At 34.6% G+C, this 9,831-nt stretch overlaps 1 long non-coding RNA gene across 1 annotated transcript; it reads left to right on the top strand.

Annotated features, from left to right (window-relative positions):
- The first annotated feature begins 1,539 nt into the window (after positions 1-1,539).
- LOC148651404 (uncharacterized) lies at positions 1,540-9,260 on the top strand. The gene is made up of 2 exons (XR_015925533.1): positions 1,540-1,815; positions 8,719-9,260. It is a non-coding gene; the product is annotated as an uncharacterized LOC148651404 (long non-coding RNA).
- The last annotated feature ends 571 nt before the right edge of the window (positions 9,261-9,831 follow it).

Genomic DNA, 9,831 nt, shown 5'->3' with positions numbered 1-9,831 from the left:
AAAAATTCAAGAACTGCTAGATATTTTCTGAGATTGATTGTATTGGGTAAAAAAGTGTGGGCTGTTTTGGCAATTGACAAAGGGGGCATGGCCTAATCGACATCAGCAGATGGCTTCTTTCTGACACTAGGCGCTACTCAGATTATTTTACTCTCATCTGCTCTGGAGAAATAATTATTTTGCCTTCTTTCATGAAGCAGGAAGTTTGTTTATGAATGTTTAGAAGCTGACCATGTCTTGTTTGCCTGTTTTTGTCACGGCATGTTACTCACCAACAACACCCCTTCAACAGAGTGTCCTTTTAAGAGAATGATCAAATATGGTGACCTTAGATTCAACAGATACTTGTACATATATCAGACATCAGAGTGTGTACTTATGTGAATATAATCCTGGATTTGATAGAAATTTATACAAATTAAATCAGCACCATACTAACCTTCCCACACACCCTGAAGCAAAAGTGTATCCTCTTTTAGGTTTTGCTGTAACCCAAGAAAAATACTCAAAAAAGGAAAGTAAAAGTGTCAGCTGGTAATTTTTTACTGGGGTTAACTAAGAGCAAGAACAATTGATAAATAATATCTTGACCTTTACAAAGAATGTGATCACTGTTCAAAGTTTAAGTGACGTTCAAACAACTGCTGAACTTTACCGATTGCAAGCTTTTTAATCAGATTGACTTGTTCCAAGAGGTGTGGGCAGTAGGACAAATGCTGTGTTAATGATGTGAAGGTAAGGCATGTATTGGGGGGCAATTGTTTTGTCTGAATTATCTTGAATTATATTGTGGTTTAGCATTTACATGCTATGTAGAATAGAGAGTGTTTTGTTGATGATGTTTTATGTTTTTCTTTTAATTGAAAATAAAAGTTGTTTGTAAAAACTAAAAAATATTTTTTCTGCATTGTTATACTGAAAGAGTTTATATCCACTTCATAGTTTCTGCTGCATACAATAGTAAGATTTATGATACAACAAATACATTTGCAAAAACCAATAAAGTTAAAGTTTAAACAAAACTGTTTTTTCATGAAGCCAATCACTTCAAATTTACATGAGCAAAACAATATGTATTGAAATATCTAAAGACAAATCTTTTTTATAATAAATCTATATTTAATATATCTAAAAGTTTCCTTGTTGCAATTAAATTATAACTTTTACAGCCTTATTAGTGGAAAATAGTGATATAAACTGCTCCAAGTATTTCCACAGAACTTCGTTTGCTTACGAAGATATTTTGCCATTCTAGAGAAGTACAGATATTAATCTGCTGTAATTAAATTAATATTCTCTACGTAAATGCCAATGACCACCACATTGTGAATTACTTTATGAGTAGATTCCCATTGATTAAATGACTCTCAAGTCACCTTTTTGGTATTACTTAGAAATCTTTTCTTTTTGTTGTGGGAAAGTTGTTTTTTTCTTAACTCCTACCACCTACCTGAAGTTAATCATTTAGAGTCTTTCCACTGTATGCGAGTGAATAACACGCAAAAGGAAGTTGGTTATTACAACATCAGCAACGAAAATCAAAGGGTGATCAGAACTGACATCAGTGTGGTTTTAATAAGCATGTCTGATTAGAAATTTTTGTTTTAAAAATATTTTGCTTGTGAAAAGTTATTTAAATTTTTTTTTTATTAGAAAGACTTTTGGATATAATTCCCAAAACTAGAAAGCACAGGATTAGCTCAGACTAATAATCCTGAAGTATATGCTCACTACTTTTTTGTTGTACCATTCATGAAAAACTTACTGTACATGTACTGTGCTTACTGGTACTGTTGCTTGAGCATAAATATTCAGGTAAGAAAATTCTATTATCTTTCTTCATTTGTTCTATTTCAAAGGGAATTAGAACCTCAGTCACTGTTGATGCAAGTAGAATCTGACAAAACAGTAAGTAAAAGTGAAACCAACCTCAGAAACTGCTTTCATATATTACCAACATAGCAGGTCAAGCAACTACCATGGAAGAATATATATCCAGAAATAAAATTAGTAAATTAGTAAAAATTATTATTACAATTAGTCAATATTCATACTTTATCAAAACAAAAATAAAGTCTTACTGACAAAATATCACTGAATATGTCATTAACACTCATGTCAGCTCTCTCGCTGTAATTTTTCCATTGTGTTTGAGTTGGGACTTTTTGTCAAATTGAAAAAAAAATCTCATAAATATTTTTGTTTTTTCAGATTGTTTTTCTCTTTTTCCAAGAATCAAAAGAATACCAAGGTAGTTTTATCGGAGATTGTTTTGATGATTTAGCTCACACAGATCCAGCAAAGCAAAAAAAAGTAACATTTATTTTGTAGCATTTCATTTCAGTATTCCATTGCCTGAATACAGGAAAACAAAGTGGTGTCACTTCATAATCATTTATATTCACTTTCCAGCAGGATAAAGTAGACAGTGGCTAAAAGTAAACAATAAAGAGTCATATCACTGCATGGAAAAAAGTATGGTATAACATCTTATACCACTAATGGTAATACAGCATATTTTCCTGCACATCTTTTTACTAATAGCTGTTAATGCTTCAGACAAACATTTATGTGAAATCTCCAAATCTTTGTACCCAGTATTGGTACTGTTGGCTCCTGAAGGTGCTAATTTTATATTTCATTTTCAAACTCAAAGCAAGCTACAGAGAGAGAATTGTATGTGATCTTAAGATTTCACAAATTCCAAGAACAACCCCAAACACTGGCAATACTTTTATAGCTGTGTGGCAACATATACATTAATGAATCACACTATGCATTGATTAAAAATCAAATCATATTAAATAACAAGTTAATAACTTTGAGAAGGTCCAGAATTACTAATACATTATTGAAGATTCACATGATTAAATAAAGTCTGTACACTCCAGATTTAACAATTCTAAACTTATTACACAATTAAGATATTTTAAAAGTGTCAATGCAATCCAAAAAAATCTCATTAGATTAAAAAAATTACTTAGATGTACAAAATATTTCAAGCAATGATTTTATATCCTATGGAAAAAGGCAACCCACACACATGTAAAAAGAGCCTGTTCTGCACACTCTGATGCTGGCTTATCAAGGTTTCACTGTAGTGTTACTTAGCTATATGCATCCATCTTTATAAGCCAACCCGCAGTATATTTCTCTTCAAGAGAAGAATAGGATTAGATCATCACAAACTGATCTATTTTTTATCAGAAATCACTTGTCACAGTGGAATAGACTCCAGGGAGGATCATTAGAATTGCACTTTATAACCAGACCTTAGTATGAAGATACAAAATTACAACACAGACATAAGAGCCCAATACAATATACATTCCCTTATAGAATGCAGTTCAGTAAAGCAGAATATAAAAGTAAAATTAAAATTTTATGTGAATAAAAAGTAAGAAAGGAAGTTTCACTTTCATTTCAACAGGGTGATTTGCAAAAGTTTTTTCTCCAGTAGCAAAACTAAAGTAGCTAACTTTTCTGTAAATGCAAAAGCTACATATTTAATACATAATAACTACAGAATTAGAGAAGGTAAGCAGAACCCTCCAGAAAGTTGTCTTGAATTTTTTGTAGAGGGATGAAAACATGGTACAGATTTCACACAGGAAGAATTAAATATACAACTTTCTCTCTGTAGAGAACAACTAAACAATGGTCTCTTCATAAAAAATCTTTGGACAGGTTTTTCTAGGTTTCAGCTGTAGCATCACAAAAGATAAGCCTCATAATGTGATGCCACACACCTTTCCTGTGTCAGAATCAACAACTGTGTTACATTTAGTAATGGTTTAAAAACAGACTGAGCAGGGAAATACTCCATCAGGCTATGTTAAATATGACCATCTACTATAATTAAGTTAATAATCTGAATTTAACATAATCATAATTGCTGTTAATAATTCAACTGTTGTATCTCTCAGCCAAACCCATTAATAATCTGCAGCATCCTGAATTGAAAATAGATGTCAGTCTTCCAGAGTGTAGCCTGCCATGCACCAATTGCTTGCTGGAGCAAGCTCCAGCTCCCCCACGACTCTGACTTGGAAGAAACAGTTACAGTAGAAGACGGATGGATATCTTAAGATTTCTTTAAGATTTCTAAAATCCCCAATGTCCAAAATAAGAGCGGAATAGCAAGAACTGATATGACTTTTTTATGGAAAGCCAGGAATACCAAAATACAAGGAGGAAAAACTATATTGCTTACAGGAACCACAGGGTAGAAAACAGTTTGTCATACATTACTTGGGAAGTGAGGCTTTGTATGAACCATCTCCACATGGTTAACAAAAACATCCTGGACAGCTACAGTGTTTGTCTCTACAATGAAGTCTACATTAACACATATTAAGGAGGCAGCACAATCTCATGAAAACCCTACTAAATTCTATGAGAAGCTACATATATTAAAAATGGTTCTGAGAGTCACATTGCTGTAGATTGCCCCCGAAATTTGAAACAAGTAATGTTGTTTAAAAAGAAACAAAAAACAGCACATTTTCAATTACGTCTTCAGCTTGTTACCCTGCATTTGAAAAACTATGTCCGGAACATTTCACACTACCCAGGTTGACTTGTTTCATTTGGCCATCCTGCTCTCATGAGTGATGTTAAAGCCCTCATTGACATGATTTCTCTCTTCCACATTATGTCAAATGACACAACATTTAATCTTGGTGTTTTTACTTATGACTTTTTGTGATTCACAATGTAACTTTGGTTGCAGATCCAGTGTTTCCTGTTGCATTCTTTCTACATGAAAGAAAATTCAAAATATATCATGTAGACTTTAAGGCAGAAAGTTTGCGGCAACTAAATGGTGACAAAATACATGCCATTCCTTTAGTTACCGACAGAGAATGAGGAATACTAGAAAGAATTCAGCAGAATTATCCACAACTTCCAGATGTTTTCTGCTCCAGTCATATACTTTCAGATGTAGGAAATGTAGTCAAAAAGCAAGAATGTGTCAAGGATCACCAGTGTGTTTAAATATGATATAAAGCAACTCATCAACAGCTCTTCATTGTTTTCTTTTCAAAAATTGTATAACAGTTTTTCATGGAATATTAACTTTCAACAGAACTTTGACAAACAGCTTAAAAATCAGATAGTTCAACATATTTGTCAGATTTGTTACGAAGAAATTTGTTGACTTTCAAAACAACATAGCAGCTACATATAATATCAGTGACAACGCTCCAAAATCAAAGCATAATGAACTATTGCGGAGTGAACGTTTGGCTTAACCCGCTTGGCTGAGGGCCGACCTCCTGGCCGTAGGACAAGGAGCCTAGGACCCCCCCGCAAGGTAACCAAGGGGCAGCTGCAGAGGTGGACCTGGGGTGGAGGTGGAATGCAAAAGTCGCATGCGAGGGAGAGAGATATCGCATTTGGTATTTATAGTGTTCAGTGGAGGAAGGACGAAGGGAGTGATTGCTAATCGCTGACGGCTGGGAATGATTGAGCGTGGTTGCTGTCATCCCTCCCGAACTTTAGTTATAGACTCCATAACAACTGGAAGAGCAGACTGTATCTGCTGATAGCATGGTGCTGGCAATGTTTTACATACAGTACAAACATACTGCATCCATGTGTTTAGATGAGCATGGTATAGACATGGAAACTATGAACTGAAAAAGGAGTCGTGTTCATACAGTATGTCTCTTCTAGTGTTTCATCCTCTAAAAAAATGTTGAACAAATTAAAAGTAGTACCCTGCCTCAGAGGAAAGTGTGGACATAAAGTCAACAGAATGTCACAAACCTCTATTGCAAGGTACAATGTAGATTCTGGGTATGTTTCACTATGCACACGGGTAACCAAGTCAAACTTCTCTGAATGTTATACTTGCTCTTGACCAAATACTAGTAAATGCTACCACGTAATTGCTGCTCAAATGGTAACAGGATATAAAGGTGCAGAATATAAGCACACATTTTAATTCTCAATACTATGTAAAAGAAAACGAGAAAGATCTACTTAGTCTCGTAAAAAGAAACCAAAAAAGAACAACAGCAATTATGATGTGAAACCAGCTTTCAAAAGCTACATAAAAGAGAACTCATTAGAGTGTGGTGTTAGGTGACAGTATTTGTACCAGAAAACTAAGAAAACCAAATATGTCAGAGAAATAGACATACTGTAACACTCTGCTTGAAACATTTGCTGGAAAATAACATAAACCAATGTGATACACTGAATTGTAGTAAAACAGTTGAATGTACAGTACCTTACATTTTACTGATAATAGCATCTTCTGGATGATTCTGGGTACCTAACACCAGAAAAAAAGTTCTACACCAAAGGCAAATAAAAAGAAAATAAGAATCCATGTAACATGCCTAAAATCAAAAGGGGGTATCAGACACTTACTCAGATTACATCCAATCATTAGACTGAGGACATTGGCTTGATTCATCAGTGGCTTAAGATCCCATCTCTGTCCTTGTTTGTAATCTGAAGCAAATGAGTATAATATTCCAATATACAACATACATATATCAGAGTGCAGCAGCTGGAAAACCTGATCATTTCTGTCATTTTTTAAAACAACACTCTCAAAGATACTCTGTGGACTCCATTCAACACCGATGTGCTCGATTATGGATATCACTGATATTTGGATGTTGTAAACTTTGCTACACATGATATTATAATTCTTGGCTCTAAACAAAACAAAATGAGAGCTCAAACACAAAGTCAAGTTTTATTATTCATTGTCACTGCTTGCAATCAGATCACTAATGCAGCCTTCAGATCACTAATGCAGCCACATGTAAATGTGATGTCATGTAGCCATTTTATTGGTTTCACTGTCATTCCGTTACAAATTAGCCTGATTTGTTTTAATGTTTTCAAATCAAATGAAGTCCTATTACTGTTTTATTATTTTCTATTTGTTTCTTATTACTAATGTAGTTCACCTAACCATTTGGTGTTAAAATTAATTAAATAAATTAAAGAAAAGAAGATATGTGTGTTTTTACTACATAATCAGCTGCTAGGACAGGTTTGTAATAATAAAATTAATAATAATATGAGTATACTTACAATTCTATGTCCAACTAGGAAAAATCAACTATATGTAACTAATATACAATTTTTAACTGTCTTTATACAATATTTCCTCTAGGATTCGCACACATTGTAACCTTGTTTCTCAAACCACGTATATTTACATGCAGAAGAAATAAAACTACCAGGACTATCATTTTTTATTATATATTCTTATTTTCCTTTTAGCCTTATAAATGATTTCACGAGAAAATGACAAACACCCAAGAATAAAGCGTCATGGAGGGACCCCATGCAGGGTGACCAAGGGGCAGCTGCAGAGGTGGAGATGGGGTGGAAGTGGGATGGAAGAGATGTGCAAGAGAGAGATAGATATCTCATAGGTACTGTATTAATAGCGTTTGGGAGAGAAATGGATTGTCAGGAGAGATTGCTTATTATTGACAGCTGAGTCCAATTGAGCTTGGTTGTTGTCATCCCTCCCAAACGTTTGTTATAAACTCCATTAAGTCTGTTTTCAGTAATTATTTCTCTGAATATGCTTTTCAGTGGTTCTACAGTATGTCATTTGGTCAAGTTCTTAACAACTACAGGCCTGTCTCAAACATCCCATTACTATCTAAAATTCTTGAGAGAATAGTTCTGGCCAAACTTCAATCGTATCTGGACTCAAATAATATACTTGAGAAAATCCAGTCTGGGTTGCAACCAGGTCACAGCACTGAAACTGCATTAACAAGAGCCGTAAATGATATCCTGTTAGCTACTGACATGGGGAATGCAACAGTGTTTGTTCTTCTAGATCTTAGTGCTGCCTTTGACATGGTTGACCACTCTGTTTTGTTACACAGGCATGAGTTTGAGGTTGGCTTGTGTGGAACTGTCCTTAAGTGGTTTACTTCATATTTAATTAATTGTTTTCATTATGTTCAAATATCTAAAAATTGTACTGCTTCGTCAATATCACCAGTTCAATTAGGGGTACCACAGGGATCAGTGCTGGGACCAATACGAAAACAGGATATTACGAAAACATAATATTAACTTTCATTCATATGCTGATGACAATCAAATATACATTTCGTTTACACCTAACAACTCGTCTGTTATCACTTTAGTAAATTGCATTAATGAAGTAAAGACTTGGATGTGTTTGTTACTCAACTCTGATAAAACTGAGGTTCTGTTGTTTGGAGGCAACAATGCTGATAGGACTACTATAACTTCAGCACTTAACTCAGAAGATTTAAAAATTTGCTTCAAAGACTCAGCACGTAACCTAGGCGTCATATTAGACACAAGGCTCTCGTTTAATTCTCATCTTAAAACAGTATCAAAAACGTGATTCCTACCATTAAGAAATATTGCAAAACTACAGTTGTTTCTTTCCACTCAAGATACAGAGAAATTAATACATGCTTTTGTATACAGCAGGTTAGACTACTGCAATGCCCTACTACTTATAGAACACTCTTCCACCCCATGTTAGGGATGCCGACTCAATCTCAGTATTCAAGTTCAGACTGAAAACCTATTACTTCAGCCTAGCCTACTCACACCTTACATCATACCCTGCTGCAACAATGGCTGCTGGTGCTGCTGTACATACCATTGTGTGTCTCAGTGTTGGCCCACCAGGTAGTTACATCTGTTCTGACCAAACTATCTTATTCTACTCCCCACATGTCTAGATAGCTCCCGGGCTAGGCACCATCTGAGTTGGATGCTGCATCACTGCTATAGATCCAAGAGGGATGTCATGAATATAGGTATCATTTAGGAGGATTTTGCTGGTCTACACGGATCTGCATGGAGTACTGACATACAGAAGACATGATGGATGGATTAATACCCTTATTCATTTATTCTTTTTTTGAATTGTATAATGTTAGCATGCCCAAAGGGGTTGGGCAGCCAGTTGACCCAACTCTCCTCTGTTGTCTTGTGGTTTTTTCTGTTCTGTATTCACAACATGTACTGTATGGTCACTTGCTTTGTTAAGTGCCTTGAGGCAACCTTGTTGTGAAAGGCGCTATATAAAAATAAATTGAATTCAATTGAATTGGTCACTTGGTCTAATGCCATATAGAGGAACTATAGCAGTACAAAGTAATATATTGTTCTACAACAGTAATGCATTAATGAAATTTAAATAGCACGTTACTAGCATCAGTATGTGATGTGGATGAATAAGTGTTGTTATGCCATTGTAAATTAAATAAAAGTATATGAAAAAAGTGAATCTACTTTGCCATAATGTTTATTAGATAATTTTGAAGCATGTCTGAGTTACAAAAATTCAACACACCCTCACAGCATTGAGATTTGTGACTCTGAGACCATCTAATTTGCTCATTTTGTAAAACTATTAGAAGGAACATTATACCAAGCCATGCTGTCAAAGCTGATATCCCGCCATCTTTCTTTGAACAAAATGAGCTAAATGGCCAAATAGCCTCCTCCTATAATCTGAATTATACTCTTATTATCATTATAATTTTTTGTTAAGAGGCAACCCGTTAGTAGAAATGAACAGCACTCACCGTTGTACATTCCAGTATATTCTGAAGTGCTAGTTGGATTATTTGCATATTAGCTTAAAGGGTGTTATCAGTAATAATTAAACAGTGTAAAAGGAAGACTTGATATACCATAGAGACAGACAAAGGTGTTAATATGGGTAATTACCTTGTTACATCTGGTATGTTTGATTATGCAGAAATCATTTTATGTCATCACCTTCAGTTGCATGAGCTGCTGAAAGGGTAGCAAATAATTATTGCTTGATGGTATTTGATATTTTAGTTT

This window comes from Lepisosteus platostomus, chromosome 12 (assembly GCF_059453375.1).
Source record: "Lepisosteus platostomus isolate fLepPlt1 chromosome 12, fLepPlt1.hap1, whole genome shotgun sequence".
Taxonomy (NCBI): Eukaryota; Metazoa; Chordata; class Actinopteri; order Semionotiformes; family Lepisosteidae; genus Lepisosteus; species Lepisosteus platostomus.
This window is presented reverse-complemented; position numbering and strand designations above follow the sequence as displayed.